Source organism: Bos javanicus, chromosome 15 (genome assembly GCF_032452875.1).
Source record: "Bos javanicus breed banteng chromosome 15, ARS-OSU_banteng_1.0, whole genome shotgun sequence".
Taxonomy (NCBI): Eukaryota; Metazoa; Chordata; class Mammalia; order Artiodactyla; family Bovidae; genus Bos; species Bos javanicus.
In genome coordinates, this window is record NC_083882.1 from 18285320 (window position 1) to 18306560 (window position 21241).

The 21241-nt window shown below is 40.8% G+C and overlaps 1 long non-coding RNA gene across 1 annotated transcript; it reads left to right on the forward strand.

The window, feature by feature from the left end:
* The first annotated feature begins 699 nt into the window (after positions 1-699).
* On the forward strand, positions 700-11438 carry LOC133261697 (uncharacterized). The gene is made up of 2 exons (XR_009741081.1): positions 700-1910; positions 11318-11438. It is a non-coding gene; the product is annotated as an uncharacterized LOC133261697 (long non-coding RNA).
* Positions 11439-21241: the final 9803 nt, after the last annotated feature.

Genomic DNA, 21241 nt, shown 5'->3' on the forward strand with positions numbered 1-21241 from the left:
ACAAGTAAATTATAGGTATATAAAAAGTATCTCAGTGTCAACTATCATTAGGCAAATGCACATTAAAACCACATTGAGATATCACCTTACACCTGTTAGGATGGCCATTGTAGTAATAGTAGTGATGGTGGTGGTGGTGGTGTAATAGTAGTAATGATAGTGGTACTAGTAGCAATAGACAAGTGTTGGCAAGGATGCAGAGAATTTGCAACCCTTGTGCACTATTGATGGGACTCCAAAATGGTGCAGTTACTATGGAAAACAGCATGGAGGTTCCTCAACAAAATTTAAAAAATAGAATTATCATATGATCTAGCAATCCCACTTCTGTGTATTTATCCAAAGTAATTGAAATTAGAATCTAGAAAAAAATATTAGCATGCCCATGTTCACTGCAGCACTATTCATAATGGCCAATATGCAGAAACAATCTAAATGCCCATCCATAAAAGAACTGGTAAAAGAAAATGCGGTATATACATATAATAGAATATTGCTGCTGCTGCTAAGTCGCTTCAGTCGTGTCTGACTCTGTGCGACCCCATAGATGGCAGCCCACGGGGCTCCCCTGTCCCTGGGATTCTCCAGGCAAGAACACTGGATATTATTCAGCCATAAAAAGAAGGAAATCCCCCAATATGCAAGATGGATGAACCTTGAGAACATTATGAAATAAGCAAACGAAATAAACCAGTCACAGAAGGACAGATAATGCATGATTCCACTTACATGAGGTTTCTAAAATAGTCGAACTCATAAAAGCAAAGAATAGAATAATGGTTGCCAGGGCCTAGGGGAAGGGGAGATGAGGAGTTGCTAATTAAAGGTATAAAACTTCATTTATTTATGAATGAATATTTTCTAGAGGCCCACTGTATAACACTGTGCCTGTAGATAACAATACTGTACTATGTACTGAAAAATCTGTTAAAGAGAGTGAATCTCATGGTGGCAAAACTAGTCCCTTTACCCACCCATGCTGGTTCAGAAGAGCAGAGACATGGAGTCTTTTTTTTTAAAGATAGACTTCAACAGTACCACTGAAAGAGCTTAATATATGTCCCGTAGAATTTTGGGGAAAGGACAAATGGTGTCAACTCCTGCCTGAGAAGCAGGAGTTTGAGAAACTGGGGCCAGCCACCCAGCCCAGAATGAGGGAAGTGACGGAAGATGGAAGAGAGATTGCTCAGTCCTTACTTCCAGAGTTTCTCACGCACAAACACTTCTATGCGTTCCAACGGATAAGACCTGGACCACAGGAGAGGTTGGCGGGGGGGTAACGAGGTTTGTCTTCATTCACGTCTGTGAGAGTCGGCTCAGGAGGTGAAGAAATCTTAGTAGAAAGGCTGTGAGTCACAGGATTCCTAGGGACATGGAGGAGTTGGCAGAGAGCAGGGGAGGGCATATCGCTGCATCAAGAGAGCTGCAGCACAGAGCATGAAAACCCCACCTGAGCTTACAAGAAGCAAATTTAAACATCCGCCCAGCTTCAGAGAGCGTGAAGCCACGCTACCGCTATCCCTGGCAAGCAAGAGCTTTCTAACATACACCCTGTTCCCACCCAAACATGTACCTCTCCTCCCATCCACCCTCTATTTCAGCTCTGGAACGGTCAAGAGCCATCTCTGAGAGGATGGAGGGGAGAGGCTGACAGGGTAAGGTAGGATCAAACTCTCCCTCACCGTCCCCGGCTTCTCACTGCCGCAAGCTGTCGCTGTGCCGGGGGAAACGGCTGCTCTCTGAAAGACACTGGAATTCATTAGAGACTGGACAATCTAACCATCGTATTGAATTGAGGCTGTGTTTTGTGTCCTCAAGTGACCAAAGGATGCTTATCACTTGAGAGTGGGCAGAAAAGTCATGGGACAGCCCAGGTTGTTATTCAGTGGCATTTCAAGGCAAAACTAAAGGTATTTTCTCATTCTATTCTGTGAGTCTTGATTGCTCAACATGTCTGTTATACATGTATGTGTTTTTTAAAAATGTTTTTAAGCTACAAATAACTTTTTTTGCAGCCAGCACATCCCACTTAGCATTATATTAAGAATGGTACATTACATCAGTATCCTTTTACCATTGTGACTTTGTGCCATAGGGTATGTACCAACTTCCCTAATATTATACATGTGAGTTATTTCTAAGTTTTCATAGCCATAATGTTGAAGTGAACAGCATTCCAACCTAGCATTGTGCACCTCTCTGATGAATGTCTTAGGATAAATTTCCCTGAAGTAGAATTGCCAGAAAGGATAAGCACCCTTTAATGACTAATGAAACATATTGACAAATTGCTCTGTGGAAAGCTTATACCAATTTTTTCTCCAATCAGCAGATTCTATATCTGAATCAATTATCCCATGTTTTTGCCAACAGTAGTTATTATTGTTATTAGTCTTGATAATCTGATATCTAATAAGGAAAAAGAATTTTTTCACAAAAATTTTTCTTTGATTATTGGAGAGAGTTGAACTTAATTTCATATGTTTATAGGCTCTGTGTCATTTTTTAATGGCTTACCTGCTTAACACCTTTGCTTATTATTTGTAATTAACAGGTGTCATTGAAAATATTAGTTCTTTTAAACTCAAGGCAAAGGCCAAAAGAATGGCAGAGCTGGTAATTCTTGGTGTTTGCTTCAAAGCGTAGCTCACAGACCAGTCTGAGTATCATAAGTGGAGCTCAAGTTGGCCACCACGACATGCCACAGAGCAGTGCAAGCTGTTGTCGTCAATGCACCTAATTTTCTTGGTTGTTTGCCTCCTATTGCTCTTGCTTCTGTGGTAGTACAAAGAGCAGCATCATGCGGCCCAATGCCCAGACATTATTGCCATAGATACTCTCCAGTGCTATCTTCATCTTTTCCCAACCACTCGCCTCAGACTGGCATGGTTGCATAACATCACTGTCTGCGCTTATATAAAAGTGCTGGGTTTGGATGGTGGGGACAGTCAGATGATGGGTTCTGATCCCTTTGTTGCTGGGGCTGATCAAATAACATCTCTGTGTCTCATTCTCCTCATTTGTAAAACTTTATGATCAGATCGCATGATTACCTATCTGGACTAGTTTTCCATTACGCTGTCATTTAAATCCTATGTGCCAGCCATCCTAAACTTTTTGCCATGCTCTGTGGGCTGTTTTCCAAGTTTCTCTTCTGTTTGCAATGCCCTTGCTTACACATTTTTTATTTGGTCGCATGACCAAAAAACTGGGTTGGCTGTTAGCTAAATGTTTGAAAAATATTCTTTGAGTGGAGAAGAAAAGAATTCAATTAAACTATAATGAGAATCTAAATTTGTAAGAATGATTTGAAGACACTAGGAAATTTAAGATCTATCAGTGGGAAAAGATACACACAAAATAGCTGTGATATAGACCCAATAGATTCTCTATTCACAGCACTTCTGATAATAACCCCCTTGAGTTAGTGTAGACCCCACAAGTCAAGGGCTCAGTCCCACAAAACTAACTCCACTTCAGACACCAACCTCATGTCCAGACTTCCAGTACTTCTGACTGATTGGCTAAATTGGGGGTTCTCAAAATCCCCTCTTAAGGGTCGACAATTTATTAGAACAGCTTACAGAACCCAGGTAAATAAAGTTTACTTACTATCATTAATTTATTACAAAGGATATTTTAAAGGATACAAATAGATAGCCAGATGAAGAGACACATATGACAAGATCCAGAAGGGTCCTGAGCACAGAAGTTTCTGTCCCCACGGAGTTTAGAATATGCCACCCTCCTGGCATGCAAAGGCATTCTTGTTCACCAACCCAGAAGCTCTCTGAACTTTGCTGTTTATTGTTTTTATGGAGGCTTCATTATGTAGGCATGACTAATTAAATCACCAGCCATGGTGATTAAGTGGGGGGGAGGGGAGCAACTAGGGGGATGGCTAAAATTTCCAGCCCTGTAATCACATGATTGGTGCCTCTCGCAGCTAACTCCCATCCTCCAAGAGTTACCGCATTGTGTAAACTCAGATGGTTGAAAGGGGCTTATAATGAATAACAAGAAATACTCCTCTTGCCCCTCCCACCCAGGAAATATCAAGGGTTTTAGACATTCAGTGCCAGGAACTTTGGATGAAGACCAAATATATATATATTTCTTACTATAGCACAATCACATAGTAGAAAACCAAGACTCTTGGTTTGGGATCATAAAGAAAGATAAGATTAATTCTGACTACAGGCTGGAAAAACATTCCTGAAAGTGGATCTTAAAAGACAGGTAGAATACAGATTCGGAGAAGGCAATGGCACCCCACTCCAGTACTCTTGCTTGGAAAATCCCATGGATGGAGGAGCCTGGTAGGCTGCAGTCCATGGGGTCGCTAAGAGTCAGACACGACTGAGAGACTTTACTTTCACTTTTCACTTTCATGCATTGGAGAAGGAAATGGCGACCCACTCCAGTGTTCCTGCCTGGAGAGTCCCAGGGATGGGGGAACCTGATGGGCTGCCGTCATGGGGTCGCACAGAGTCGGACATGACTGAAGCGACTTGGCAGCAGAATACAGATTGGAGAATAAGCCCTGTTAGGGCAGCGTCTGAATCCATGGTTGTTCCATTGTTCTTTACTAGTGAAGCTCATTCCCCAATGAATGATGGAATGGTTTGGACACTACTGTGTCCAGGGTGTGTGTGTGTGTATGTGTGTGTGTGTGTGTGTGTAGAGCCGGGGAGGGAAGATGCACGCAGACCATCATTGGCAGAAAGTAATCTGAGCAAAAGACACGAAGTAGGAAAGTAAAGAACTTTGGGTTTTTTGTTTGTTTTATTTTAAATGGTCATAGGGAGTTTACATTTGCTGGCCTTACATCAACAAAGATTATCCAAATTTACTCATGGAGATCAACCATTATCTATTAATATTTTTAATACTGTCCTGGTCATTGGATTATAAAGAAGAATTACCTGAAATTCTCTCAATTCTTTTGTACATATACACATAAATTTCAATACTAAGATCATGCAAGTCTTGTGGAGACTCCTATGCTCTCATGTAAAGAACAGGCCTTGGAGGAGAAGCTAAAGATTTCTTTTTGTGGCTTCCAGCCTATCACTTACACAGCTAGTGATTGCTCCCTGATGTAGCAGATTCAGCTGAAAGCCTGAGATATGGAGAAAGTGATGTCTAACCCTTTCTCCATATCTTCTGATAAGACAGAAGTTTTATCAGAAGTGATTTTGTGCTGCTCTGCTATTTATCATACACATAAAAAATATAAAGTTAACCTAAATCTCATTTTCCATGCAAAAGATTGCTAAAAATTAGTGAACGTTCAGCACAAGTTGCCAACAATGAATAGATCTCTGGGGAGGAGGAGGAAAGGAATTCAACTGACAGAATGCCCTAGCAAGCCAGCGGTTTCCCACAATACATAAACGTCAGCCTTTTTCCTTACGACTTTTGTTTCTAATATTGACATGAATAGCTTTCCTGAATTGAAGATTTACATATTCCAGCTAGAAATTAAAGTTCAAGTAGTTTGTTATGTAGATTTGATTCAATGGAAGCATTAACAAGTCATAATCAAAAATTATTCTCCCTTTATACACCTTCCATTTATCCACATCCAACCACCCTTCAAGGCCAGTTTCTTTTTTAAGTCTTTCCTAATAACTTCAGCTACTATCCATCTTTCTCTCGTGCTAAAATCCTACTGTCTGTACCACCCATCAGGTACTTAGTCATGTGTAACCTTATAATATTATTTAAATTTTCACAACTTGTCTGCCCAAATGATAGGTTATAAATTTCTCGGGTTCTGCACTTTGCATTTACCAAAGAAGTTTGCATAGCCCATACAAATAATAGGTCTTCAAAATATTTGTCAACAATTTCTTATTTTAATAAAAATATCACTAATCTTGATCCTAAAACATGTTGGGATTTATTTAAATAAACTACTGTTATGATAAACTTGGAAAGGGGTACACTTTTTTCTTTATCATCATTCCTGCTGAAGACACCATTCTCAGTCTTGCTGCTTTGAACCGAGAGGTGTGCGTTCAACATATTCAAGCAAAGTCTGAAAGACCCAGGGCCAAATGATCTGCCAGGGCCTTCAGCCTGGTGTACAGTGGCTTACCTGATGGGTGCTGAGTAGCACAAGGCAGAATGATGGCTTTGCCTCTCTCTTCAGTGACTCTAGACAGCTTCTGGACAAGATTTCCAATGCCCTAGGCTGGTGGGCAGGGCACATGGAAGACAGGGGATCATCCCCGACTTGCTGAAGGTGAAATACGCTTCTGCCGAGTCCAGAATGAAGAGAATGGTGCTGCTGAACTTCTCAGAGGGAAACAGACACTGGAAATAAAAGGTCTTGCTTCTTTTTGGAAGGGGAGAAGAAGGTATTTTAACAATCAGTCAGTCTTAATTATTTTTACTTGCAATGGGAGAGAAATAAACCTCCTGACAGAAGTCCAGAGCTGAAGGGGAGGAAATGAAACCCCTTGCAGCTTCCTCTGCTGGCTGAGCACCTGCTGTCATGCAGGCTGTTCACCCTGGCTTGGCCATGGTGTGGCTCCTGTAGGCCAGTCAGTCCCCTCCTCTCCTGCTTTCTCCTTCTCCCCAGATTCCTATACAGGCCATCTGGAGCAGGGGAATAAGTTTCAATCTCCCTTGTTCAAAACAGAATTCTGTTTTGAAATCTGCTTACTCCTCCCTTCACCCCAAATCCTGGTCACAGGCCCAAAATGAATTTAACTGTTAGGAGATAATACTCATCAAGAGATAATGTATCTTTTGTTTCTTTAGGTAAATTTACTCCTAAGTATTTTATTCTTTTCATTGCAATGGTGAATGGGACCATTCTTAATTTCCTTAATTTCTCTTTCTGTTTTGCATTGTTAGTATATAGGAATGCAAGGGATTTCTGTGTATTAATTTTATAGCCTGCAACTTTACTATACTCACTGATTAGCTCTACTAGTTTTCTGGTGGTGTCTTTAGGATTTTCTATGTAGAGGATCATGTCATCTGCAAACAGTGAGAGTTTTACTTCTTCGTTTTCAATCTGGATTCCTTTTATTTCTTTTTCTTCTCTGATTGCTGTGGTGAGGACTTCCAAGACTATTTTGAATAGTAGTGGTGAGAGTGGGCACCCTTGTCTTATTCCTTATTTTAGAGGAAATGCTTTCAATTTTTCTCCATTGAGCATAATGTTTGCTGTGGATTTGTCATATATGGCTTTTATTATATTGAGGTATGTTCCTTCTATGCCTGTTTTCTGGAGATTTTTTTTTTTTTTAATCATAAATGGGTGTTGAATTTTGTCAAAGACTTTCTCTGCATCTATTGAGATAATGTTTCAATTTGTTAATATGGTGTATCACATTGTTTTGTGAATATTTAAGAATCCTTGCACCCCTGGAATGAAGCCCACTAACAAAGCAACTGACAAAGAATTAATCTCCAAAATATACAAGCAGCTCATGTAACTCAGTACCAGGAAAATAAACAATCCAATCAAAAGGTGGGCCAAAGAACTAAACAGACATTTCTCCAAAGAAGATATACAGATGGATATTAAACACATGAAAAGATGCTCAACATCACTCTTTATCAGAGAAATGCAAATCAAAACCACAATGAGGTACCATCTCACACCAGTCAGAATGGCTGCCATCAAAAAGTCTATAAACAATAAATGCTGGAAAGAGTGTGGAGAAAACGGAACCCTCTTACACTGTTGGTGGGAATGCAAACTGAAATGAATGGAAGCCACAATGGAGAATAGTGTGGAGATTCCTTTAAAAACTGAAATTAAAACAGCCATATGATGCAGCAATCCCACTGCTGGGCATACGCACCAAGGAAACCAGAATTGAAAGAGACACACGTATCCCAATGTTCATTGCAGCACAGTACTGTTTACAATAGCTAGGACATGGAAGCAACCTAGATGTCCATCAGAGGATGAATGGATAAGGGAGTTGTGGTAGATATACACACAGAATATTACTCAGCTATAAAAAAGAACGCATTTGAGTCAGTTCTAATGAGATGGATGAAACTGGAGCCTATTATACAGAGTGAAGTAAGTCAGAAAGAGAAACACCAATATAGTGTATTAATGCACATATATGGAATTTAGAAAGATGGTAATGATCCTAAATTCAAGACAGCAAAGAACAGACTTTTGGACTCTGTCGGAGACGGCGAGGGTGGGATGATAAGAAAGAATAGCACTGAAACATGTATATTACCATATGTGAACTAGAGGATCAGTGCAAGTTCTGTGCATGAACCAGGGCACTCAAAGCTCTGGGACAACCCAGAGGGTGCAATGGGGAGGGAGGTGGGAGCAGGCTTAAGGATAGGCAGACACATGTGCACCTGTGGCTGATTCATGTCCCTGTGTGGCAAAAACCACCACAATATTATAAAATAATTGTCCTCCAATTAAGATAAATTAATTTTAAAAATCCACAAGAATCTAAATAGCATAGTGATTTGGTACCCATGTCCAACTGTTTAAAAATAAGTCTTCCCTGAGATCACACATAGGGTTAAATGACCTCTTTGTCCCTGTGTTAAAGTGTCTTATTATCCACCACATTATAGTGAATATACTATTTTCAAATACATCTCCTTCATTACATTAAGAGACTGTAGAGAGAATTTTAGTATGTTTGGTACTAAGCCCATGGTAGGATCATAAGTATTGTTGTTCAATCACTAAGTCATGTCTGACTCTTTGCAACCCAATGGACTGCAGCACACCAGGCTTCCCTGTCCTTCACTATCTCCTGAAACTTGCTCAAACTCATGTCCATTATGTCAGTGATGCCATCTAATCATCTCATCCTCTGTTGTCCCCTTCTCCTCCTGCTCTCAATCTTTCCCAGCATCAGGATCTTTTCCAAGGAGTCAGCTGTTCACATCAGATGGCCAAAGTATTAGAGCTTCAGCTTCAGCAGAAGTCCTTCTGCTGAATATTCAGGGTTGTTTCCTTTAGGATTGACTGGTTTGATCTCCTTGCAGTCCAAGGGACTCTCAAGAGTCTTCTCCAGCACCATAGTTCAAAAGCATCAATTCTTTGGTGCTCAGCCTTCTTTATGGTCCAACCCTCACATCCATACAGGACTACTGGAAAAATCATAGCTTTGACTACATGGATCTTTGTTAGCAAAGTGATGTCTCTGCTTTTTAATATGCAGTGGTTTGTCTCAGCTTTACTTCCAAGGAGCTTCTTTTAATTTCATGACTGAGATCACTGTCTGCAGTGACTTTTGGAGCCCAAGAAAATAAAGTCTGTCACTGTTTCCACTGTTTCCCCATCTATTTGCCATGAAGTGATGGGACCTGATGATTTGATCTGAGTTTTTTGAATGTTGAGTTTTAAGCCAGCTTTTTCACTCACCTCTTTCACCTTCATTAAGAAGAGCTTTAGTTCCTCTTCACTTTCTGCCATTACAGTGGTGTCATCTGCATATCTGAGGTTGTTGATATTTTTCCTGGCCATCTTCATTCCAGCTTGTTATTCATCCAGCCTGGCATTTCACATGAGGTACTCTGCATATGATTTAAATAAGCAAGGTGACAATATACAGCCTTGACGTACTCCTTTTCCAATTTTGAACGAGTCTGTTGTTCCATGTCTGGTTCTAACTGTTGCTTCTTGACCTGCATACAGGTTTCTCAGGAGGCAGGTAAGGTAGTTTGGTATTCCCACCTCTTTAAGAATTTTCCACAGTTTGTTGTGATCCACACAGTCAAAGGCTTTAGGGTAGTCAATGAAGCAGAAGTAGATGTTTTTCTGGAATTCCCTTGCTTTTTCTACAATCCAGTGGATGTTGACAATTTGATCTCTAGTTTCTCTACCTTTTCTAAATCTAGCTTGTACATCTAGAAGTTCTCGCTTCACATACTGTTGAAGCCTAGCTTGAAGGATTTTGAGCATTACCTTGCTAGCATTTGAAATGAGCATATTTGTACGGTAGTTTGAACATTCTTTGGCATTGCCTTTCTTTGGGATTGGAACAAAAATGCTTTTTCCAGTCTGGTGGCCACTGCAGTTTTCCAAATCTACTGGTGTATTGAGCGCAGAACTTAAGCAGCATCCTCTTTTAGGATTTGAAATAGCTCAGCTCGAAGCCCATCACCTCCATTGCCTTTGTTCATATGAATGCTTCCTAAAGGCCCACTCGACTTCACACTCCAGGATGTCTAGCCTAGGTTAGTGACCATGTGCTTATCCAGGTCATTAAGGCCTTTTCTTGTATAGTCCTTTTGGGTATTCTTGCCACCTCTTTTTATTCTTTTCTCCTTCTGTTAAGTCCTTGCTGTTCTGTCCTTTATTGTGCCCATTTTTGCATGAAATGTTCCCTTGGTATCTCTAATTTTCTTGCAGAGATCTCTAGTCTTTCCCATTCTATTGCTTTCCTTTATTTCTCTGCATTGTTCACTTAAGAAGGCTTTCTTATTTCTCCTTGCTATTCTTCGGAGCTCTGCATTCAGTTGGGTATATCTTTCCCTTTCTCCTTTGCCTTCTGATTCTCTTTTTTTCTCAGCTATTGGTAAGGCCTCCTCAGACAACCACTTTACCTTCTTGCATTTCTTTTTTTTTTTTTTTGGCATGGTTTTGGTCACTGCCTCCTGTACAATGTTACAGACCTCCATCCATAGTTCTTCAGGCACTCTTTCTACCAGATCTAATCCCTTGAATCTACAAATGACTGTTGCTACCTAACAGACATGTTGTTGAGTCAACACACCGGGAAAAAAATTCTATTCTATGGGGCTTTCACTCTTGAAAGGATCACAGAGGACCTGACTCTGAGTTCCGATGCTGTGAGGTGCTATGAGAAGAGTCCTGAGGCAGCGACATATTCCCAAGACTGTTGACGTAATGTTGCAAACAGAAGCTTGTCATATCTGGCAGGTCCAAGAGAAAGAGGTGAAATTGCAATGCTACCCTCAACACTTAAATTTGACAGTTGTCTGCTTTACAATAATAAAAAGAAAACCCTGATGGCAACCAATCTCCTAAGAAGGCAGGCAGATCCAAATGAGTAACGAGGATCTGGCCCAAGAGACTTAGGCTCCTGGAGGTGTAGAATCATCCGTCTTTAGGGATTGCTACCTGTAAGCGTCTATAGCATAACAGAGATAAGCTCCGATGAGGTAAGGAGAGAAAAGCACTTTAAGCACTTTGATGATAAAACTGTAATTGTTTTGCAGCACTGTTTGGAAATTGTGACACAATACTTCCTTGGCTTTTAGACAACTTAAAATTGCTTATAATTTTTTTAAAAATGTACATTAATGTATCATTTTGTTCCCCCTGACTCTCCTTAAGGATCTGGGAGGCTCAGAACAAGATGTTACAAGATGATACAAGAAGTGAAAAAAGCTGGAGTAGCAGCTGGAGCCAGAGCTCAGGGGAACTGGCTGTACAAAGTGCAAAGTAGAGCTAGGTAAGGGTGGGGACTGTGTGGCTTTGAAGGTGGAGACAGCTACCCTGGAGGGAATGTGTTACTCATAAACCTTTTAAAGAGTTTTGCCTGGATTGCAGCTGCAAAGCAATTAAACAGCTGTGGACAGACAGACATGACCTAATTCATTGGCCTTTCCTGTTGTCTTTGGTGCAGCCGGTGCTATAGCCTAACCTGCAACTAAGAGTGTTTGGTGGGGTGCAAGGTTGCAGGTTGCTGAGAATAGGGGAGAAACTGATGTCCTTGAGGAAGAAGAGGCACTAAACCCAAGCAGGACCCCATGGGGCCTTCCCAGGACATGGGGCCTTCTCTAGCTCCTCTCTCAAGTACCTAGATAGTATTTGATACACATTTCCTAATTTGTTTTGCAGATATAAAAAAAAAAAAAAAACTTCCCCCTCTCCAACAAACAGAAGATGTTAACTACTTGACAACCATCAGCACACAGCCCCAGGTCTCTTGGAGCCTAAGGACTGACAATGTTAACCCCTGTGACACCACCCTGGTACCTGTCCATCAGCCAGAGAACTGTGCACAAGCTGATCACAGACTCTGCTCCCTCACCTGGCTTTTAAAAGTGCCTTGCCTAAGCCCATCGTGGAGTTCAGGGTTTTTAGGGCATGAGCCACCCATCTCCTTGCCTGGTCTTGCAATAAACCTTTCTCTGCTCCAAACTCCAAAGTCTGCTTGGCCTCACTGTGCAACGGGCACAGAAACCTGCATTAACAGCACAAGCAAGCAGGCCCAGTGCAGGGAAGGCCAGACCCTCCTGACCCACTCCCTCACTGAGAAGGCCATCATCAGCAGGCCCCTTGCCAAGCCCCAGCGATTCTTCTGCTCTGAGGAGTGAAGGACCCAACACCAGCTACTGAGGTGACAACTTTCAGCAGATAGAGTTCTCACTTGGCCTTCAGTGATCCTGAAGGGGGCTGCAAAGTGTAGGCTCAAGTGCCAATGCAGTGATTTAGCAACTCAAGTGTGGATGATCCAAAAGTCATGAGAATCTACCTTATGGCATCGGGAAGAAAGGAAGAGGACCACATGTAAAATACATGAGAGAAATTTTAAAACAGACTACAAAGAGTTCTGCAATTTAAAAACTGACCAATGAAAAGAAAAACCTTTGCTGCTCTCTGGGCTCTGACATCGTTTAAATCAAAATGCTGGCTGTTTAAAGGCTTTAATGGGGACCCCTAGGACATTCCTTAGGCCACTCTGGAGCCTTTGGGGGTTCTGTCTGCTGTACTCCTTGGCCCCACGGTCACTCCTGCCTGTCTCAGAGCCCCACCTCTGGGAGGGTCATCGAGGGGCTGAAGAGCAGCAAGCCATCGGCAGCAGAAAAGGGGGTGGGGGTCTTGTCAAGAAGCTGTGTCACGTGGACTGCACTTGGGTCTCACCTAGACTGTGGGTTTATTTGATGCGGCTGTAGAGGTGGGGGTGAGGGGGATCACAGGGGTCCCACACTGACCTGCACACATCATCACAGTCTAGGATCATAACACACACATTCTCTCAATGGCCATTTAACTCCCTCAAAGCTAAGGCATTAACTTCCCTTTGAATCCACACATCTCCACTGTTCAGTGTCTGGGTCAGTTCACCCATAACGCCACAGGATACATTGCACAGCTGCCAGAGGGCACAGTCTTGTGTTCCAGTCTCACATCCACCCTTGGTGGTGCTATGGTCTTGAGATATTTTGAGAAAAGAGAAAAATAAGGATAATACTATCTCACCTGGGAAAATAAGGAAATGATATCTGCTGTTTCTACTTAGTGCTCAGTCGCTCAGTCATGTCCAACTCTTAGTGACCCCATGAACTGTAGCCCACCAGGCTCCTCTGTCCATGGGAATTTCCAGACAAGAATACTGGAGTGGGTTGCCATTTCCTTCTCCATCTTTCTACTTTCAAGGATATTTGAGAGAATCTGGTGAGTATGGGAAGCTTTAAAGTACTGTATACATTTAAAATGTTATCGATCACATATTCCTGAATAATCACAGAATCAGCAAAGAAAGAGATCTAATTCCTTCCTCTTTCTTTTGACCAACTTGTAGTGAAAGCAGGATGCTTTACCTTTTCAGAAACTCTTTGGACTTCCGTGTTGTCCTTCCTTAACTATGTCCTATTCTCATGTTGAACATAACCACTCAACAATCAATGTGAAGTATGACCAGGGCTCGGTTCAGGGAAGGGAGTTCACAGCCAGGAGCTAATCAGCTCCTGAATATTATAGCATTTGTATTGTGTAACCACACAGTGGGCAGTAAAAGAAAACAAAAACAGCAGAAAGTGAAAAAGAAATTCTTCCAACTGTCAGACTAAACAGCTTCAGGGGCAGAAGGTCCTTTTGATCCTGCCAGGTAATTTTTAAGTGGGAAAGTACTAGAAATGAGGCTTTTTACATTTGTCAGGCATAGCCCTCCAAAACTCCAGGCTTTCCCCTCCCAAACCACAGGACTTCCTGAGAAATCAACAGTCCCTCAACTTATGTCAAGGAGTGGCTTGTAGGGAAGAGGTGACAGGTGAAGTCACAACCTAATGTCCTGGCAACCAAGATGGGATCTCTTATGCATATTAGAGTCATCTGGAAGCTCTGAAAAACATCTATGCCTCCCTGATCACAGACCAATTTGGCTGGAATGTCAGGGTGGGACATGGCATCAGGTGCTTTGAGAGTTCCCCAGGTGACTGTCATTTTAGCCAGGGTTGAGAATCTCTGCCTTGGCAGAGCCTACAGTTCAAGACTTGTCATCACAGAAGCCAAGCAGACACATCAAATGTATCTTAGTGCCCAGGTAGGCACACAGAGAGGAGACAGAGTGAGTACAGAGAACCCAGGTGCAACACCCTCCAGACAGGTGAATCTTAGTACCTACCAAGTCGACATTTTATCACCTTGAGCTGAACTGGAATGGTCTACAGCTCCCACTTAGGAAATCCAGCAATAAGTTTTCCCTAGGAGGTGCCACAGGTTGGATTCCTGATCCTAGGGCAGCCCATTCACAGGCAGGCTAGAGGTGCATCAGGTGACCTGCCATAATGGCCATGAACATCAGAATCTGACCAGAGAATGTGTAGAGTCAGCCAGTTGAAAATGCACAGCATGAAGTGAGGGAATCAAAGACATCCTAGAAGAAGGACAGGCTAGGCTCTGACAGGCAAGCAGCATAGCTGGTCCCTAGAGTTGCCTTGGTTTCCCAAATCCTTCAAATTCCAGATTCAGCCCACATGTAACCTTTGGGCAAAGCCCTCTCTATCTAAGGGGCCCCGAGTGACTCCTCCTTTCCATCCAAAGACCCTGAATAACCTGAGCGTATTGGAGACTGACCATGGCACCCAGAAGGATGGGGAGAAGCAGCAGCACAGAGAAGCAAGAGAAGAACAGGGCAACTCCCAAAAGATGCTGAAGCAAGAGACAGAAACTGTGAAAGGGCAGACGGGGCATGAACAGTGAGTGCAGGATAATCAGAAAGAAAACTGAAGGGAATTTTCTGGCAGGGAAACAGAGCCTTAGCAATATAAGACTGGGAAGTGAGAAAAAGCAGAATATACAGGATGATAGAAGAGGGCAACCGGGATGGAAGAGAAAAGAAGAGGACAAGAAACTTCTTTCCCTGCTCTGCGCTCTTGGGAGATGACCCCTATAAGTACATTTCTCACGCTCAACTAGAAGTTAAAGACTTCCAGCTGGCTTCAGCCAGGCACTGGCAGGAACTGGAAGTCTAGAAGGGAAAAGTCAGGGTATTTCTCCTCCTCCCTCTGCCTTATGAAGAACTTCCGGTAGGGACTGTTTCTCCCAGGTTTCCAAATCCCCAGACAGGTCTGCCAAGGTCCCAGTTTCTCTTGAAGGATCCTAATCTGTAGGGCTTGGCTAACCCCGCCTGCTTCTAAAAAAAACAAAAAGAAAAAAATGTAAACTTAATTGTTATTCAGTCACTCAGTCCTGTCCAACCCCACAAACTTTAGCATGCCAGGCTTCCTTGTCTTTCACTATCTGCCAAAGTTTGCTCAAACTCATGTCCATTGAGTCAATGATGCCATCCATCCATCTCATCCTCTGTTGCCCACTTCTCCTGCCCTCAATCTTTCCCAGCATCAGGCTCTTTTCCAATGAGTCAGCTCTTCACATCAGGTGGCCAAAGTATTGGAGCTTCAGTTTCAGCACCACCAGTCCTTCAAATGAATATTCAGGGTTGATTTCCTCTAGGACTGACTGGTTACATTTTATTATATAAAAACTTTAAAAAATCCTTTTCTTAGATAAGTAGAAATTAAGTGCAATGAAATCTGTGAAATATATTTGTCATGCTGCTGCTGCTGCTGCTAAGTCACTTCAGTCGTGTTCTACTCTGTTCGACCCCTTAGATGGCAGCCCACCAGGCTCCTCTGTCCCTGGGATTCTCCAGGCAAGAATACTGGAGTGGGTTGCCATTTCCTTCTCCATATTTGTCATAAATAGGACAAAAGTCAATTTCCTTCATGTATAGAGAAACATATAAAGCAATAAGAAAAAACCCCATTAAGACTCTGTGTCATAGTGGTGTTTGCTTTCTAGAATCCATTCCCCTAGTTTCCCCCCTTTTTAATTTTGTTGTGGCATCAAAATGTGCAGTCCTAGAGGATGGATCACAAATGATTTAAGTCTAACATTTAAATCCGACTCCTTGATTTTCAATTCCCTTGAAGCAACCAGTGGCTTTATGACCTGGATTTGGTCAATGAGAGTTAAGGGGAGGTGTGCGGGATAGTATTCAGCAAAGCTTTCACTTTCATAATCGAATGGACAGATGTAGTTGGCTGCACCTTTATCCCCTCTCTCCCACCTTAAACATGGATGTGATGTTTGGAGCAGTTGTAGCCATCTTTCATTACAAAGGGACCAAACTGACATCCTAAACCACTAAACCAGCTAGCAGACCTATTTCCAGATACCTTGTTATTTCCAAACAATTTATTCCCAATGGATTAAAGCCATGATTAGATTTGTTATTTGTGACAAGAAGCATTCTGAGAATAAATTCTGAAATACAAATAGGCAAAGGTATAAATAGATAATTCATAAATTATGAAATGTAAATTAATAGTAAACACTTGAAAAAAGTTCAAATTCATTATAACCACAGTTTCAGAAATTAAATCTAGTATAAGAATTTTTAGCCTACAAAATTAGCAAAGATTAAAAATAATAATACAATTCAGTCCTGGGAAGGACAGTTTCTGCTGCAAGTCAAAGTACAATTTGGTAGAACTTTTTGGAAATCATTTCCCAACATATAACAAGAATTTAGAAAATATTTATATTATAGAATAATGATTCTACACTGTGGAATTTACCTGGCTGTGCTTAGTCGCTCAGTTGTGTCTGACTCTTTGTGACCCCACAGACAGTAGCCCTCCAGTCTCCTCTGTCCATGGGGATTCTCCAGGCAAGAATACAAGACCCAGATCTCCCGCATTGCAGGCAGATTCTTTACCATTTGAGCTATAAGGGAAGCCCAAGAATACTGAAATGGGTAGCCTATCCCTTCTCCAGGGGAACTTCCCAACCCAGGAATTGAACCATGGTCTCCTGTATTGCAGGTGGATTTTTTACCAGCTGAGCTACCAGGGAAGCCCATAATTTATCTGAGCGACACACTTCTAATTGAATTAAGGATGTAAGCACAAATTTTGTAATGACATTATTTAACATACTGTAACACAGCATGACAAACCTGACTCCATATTGAATCTATTCCTTTATCTCTAATCTTTGTGCTCTGTTGCTTGTGCTTAGTTATGCTGGTTCTGAGCCATTTGTAAAATAATGTTGCCTGTAACTTAAAATATACAGGATAGCCCCTTCTCAAGACTCTTATCTTTAAAGGCATAACACTTTCCCCACTCATATAGAGATAAAAAGCTGCAGAAAAGAGAATAATATTTGTCTTGTTGGAGGTTTGTAAGAACATTGTGACCACACCTAAATGTACAGATGCAAAAACAAAGAATTCTGGCATCAAGAAGTCTGCAACAACCAGCCACATCCCCTCCCCTCCAGATATAAAAGAAGCCCGAATTCTAACTCAGGTAAGATGATTCTTTGGGATACTAGTCCATCATCTTCTTGATCTGCTGGCTTTCTAAGTAAAGTAGCCCCAAGAACTCATCTCTCAATGTATAGGCTTGCAGTATAGTAATCAGTATGAGCTTGAACTTGTTAACAATAGCAACGAGAAACAAAAAAGAATAAGAGAAAATTGAAGTACCTAAAATATTGGAATGATTAATTAAATTATAAAATACACATAGAAGAATAGTATACAGCCACAAAAAATGTTGACTAAGAGTCTTACATTTGAAGGGGTTATTTTTATGTCAGATATTACACATAAAAATATACATAATACTATTACAATTATATGAAAGTGAGTGTGGATGAAAATAGTTTTGATGGTTCCTAAAAAGTTAAACCCAGAATTAACAAATGTCACAGTAATTCCACTCCTGGGTATACACCCAAAAGAAAGGAGAACAAGTACTCAAAATCCTTGTAGATAAATGTTCATAGCAGCACTATTCACAATAGACAAAAGGTGGAAACAACCCAAATGTTTATGAAGAATGAATAAACAAATTGTGGTGTATACATATAATGAAATATCATTCAGAACAATTTTAAAAAAGAATGAAGTACAGATAGATGCTACAAGGAAGACAGACATCAAAACATGCTGAGTAAAGTGGGCACCAAAGGTTACATATCACATTTGTTGCTAAGTCACTTCAGTCGTGTCCGACTCTGTGTGACCCCATAGACGGCAGCCCACCAGGCTCCACCGTCCCTGGGATTCTCCAGGCAAGAACACTGGAGTGGGTTGCCATTTCCTTCTCCAAAGCATTAAAGTGAAAAGTGAAAGGGAAGTCGCTCAGTCGTGTCTGACTGTTAGCCCACCAGGCCCTCCATCCATGGGATTTTCCAGGTAAGAGTACTGGAGTGGGGTGCCATCACCTTCTCCAACATATCACATGGAACGTTCTATTATATGAAATGTCCAGTAGAGGTAGATACATATAGACAGAAAGCTGATTGGTGGCTGCCAGCAATTGGAGGGAGCAGGAATAAAGAATAACTTTTAAAAAAATTAATTTCATTGAAGTATAGTTGATTTACAATGTTGTGTTAATTCTGCTGTTAATATACCAAAGCAATTCATTATTTTTCATATTCTTTTCCATTATGGTTTATCACAGTTTATTGAATACAGTTGCCTATGCTATACCGTAGGACCTTGCTGTTTATCCATTCCATACATATAAATTTGCATATGCTAATCTGAAACTCCCAGTTCATCCCGCCCCCACCCCTCTCCCCCGTGGCAACACAATCACAAGTCTGTTCTTTATGCCTGTGAGTCTGTTTCATAGATAAGTTCACTTGTGTCATATTTTAGATTCTACATATAAGTGATAGCATATGGTATTTATCTTTCAAAGAGTAACTATTTAATGAGTTTAATTTTGAGGTGATGAGATTTTTTTTGGCCTTGTGTCCAAGTATTCCAACACCATTTGTTGAAAAAGACTATCCTTCATTGAATTGCTTTCATACCTTTGTGAAAAAAATCAATTGGCTGTATTTTGGGGCTCTATTTCTGGACTATATTCTGTTCCATTAAATCATATAAATTTTCCCCTTCACAAATACTATGCTATCTTGATTACTATGACTTTATAGTAAGTCTTAAAATCAATTAGTGTGATTCTTTCCAATTTTTTTTTCAAAATTGCTTTGTCTATTCAGTTCCTTTGTTCTTCCATAAAAATTAGATTTCTAATTGTTCATTATTAGTATATGGTAATACAATAGGTTTTTATATATTAATCTTGTATCCTACCACCTTGTTAAAGTCACTTATTAGTTCTAGGATTTTTTTCCTTTTGGTAGATTTTTTTCTTTGTAAACAGTCATGTCATTAGCAAATATGGATAGTTTTATTTCTTCCTTTCTGATATGTGTATCATTTACTTCCTTGCCTGGCTAGGACCTCAACTATGATGTTAAGTAGGAACAGTAAGATTGATTGTACATCTTGTCTTGTTTTCAATCTTAAGGGGGGAAGCAGTCTTAAACCATTAGGTATTATGTTAGCTAAAAGATTTTTTGTAGATGCCTTTTATCAGGGTCTATTTCTTCCTTGCCAAGAGTTTTTTTTTCAAAGCCCTTTCTGCATCAATTGATATGATCACATGTGTTTCTTCTTTAGATTGTTGATATAGTGGTTTACAGTAATTTATTTTAAAATAGAGAACAACCTGTACTGTTTTGTATTAAATTGTGTCCTCCAAAAAAGATATGTTGGAGTCCTAACCCTTAATACCTTATTTGGAGACAAGGTCTTTACAAAGGTAATCAAGCTAAAATGAGGTCTTTAGTGTGGGCTCTAATTCAGTAATGATTGGTGTCCTTATGAAGAGGGCAAAATTTAGACAGCAGAGGCAGATGCACACACAGGGAGAACGCCATGTGAAGACTGGAGTTACAGTGCCACCAGCCCTGGAACCAGCAGAGTTCCTGGGAGAGCCCTGGGACAGAGTCTACTCTAGCGCCTTCAGAGGGCGCGCCCTTCCTGACACCTGGAGGCCAGCTCTTTACCGCAGATCTGCAGAACAGAGCAGTGGTTGCCAGGTTACCCTCTCCCAGCTCAGATCAGACCGCTCCCTCCTCCACTGCCACTCCATGTGTTGTTTTAAAGTTGAAACCAAGGCAAACTTGATATAAATATAAAACACCACAGCCTTTCTTTGGAAAGTGGTGAGTTCGGTGTCGCTGTAGCCCCTAATTTCCTCTTTCATCACTAGAAAGTCTAACACACAGAGGAATGAGGAAGCTGGCTCCTGTGGTATGCCAAGTTGGTGTTTTGAGTACAGCCTTTAGATAGGGCCACTGGCAAGGCCAGTAAGGAAACATTCCTGGGCAAAGTGAAGCGAGCCTAAGGCTCTCAATATTATGGCCTGTGCAGTAACTAACTGCGGAAAAACAGACCCGAGTTGCTTCAGCAAGGCTCTTAGCCAACTTAGCTCAATTTTAAAACTCAAATATGTTAATAGGAAGAAAAATATTTTCCGACTAACCTTAACTTGACCTTCTTTGCCCTTCATGTCGTATCCCCAGATCTATCCTTCTCTCACTTTGTGTTCCCTCACAGAAGTAAGTTAAGGTTCATTTAATTAGGAATTGAGTACCTACTAGGTGTATGAGGCTCTCATCCCTGAGCCAATCCTTGACCACAGGAACTCGAGACTGATGTACAGAAATCAACTTACCCATGAATACATTAACATTACAAAATGTAAAAACATTATCAAGAAAAGGGCAGAAAAAATTCAGATATTTAAAGTCATACTTATGAAGGAAAATACAGTTATTTTGTATCTCTTGCATTTCTTTATTATCAAAAGAAATAATAAAAAAATCTATAATAATTTTAAGGAATAAAATAATAATAAAATGGTTAGAGTTCCTATAAATATCACACCCAAGAGATAACCATCTTAGTAGTTTACAGTATTTCCTTACAAAATGCATATATACTTTTTAAAAAAGCAAACAGTGATAAGAGAAAATTTCACATACTGAGGTACGGAGAAGTCATTCTGGCTTATACATGAGTAAACTTGAACTTTGTGCTAACTAAAACAGTCTGTGTGTACAGACATTGTATATCTGCTTTAATTATTAAAGAAAAGGGCAGAATGTGCAAAAGTAAAGAATGTGCATGTTAAAAATAAAGATTAAATGCTT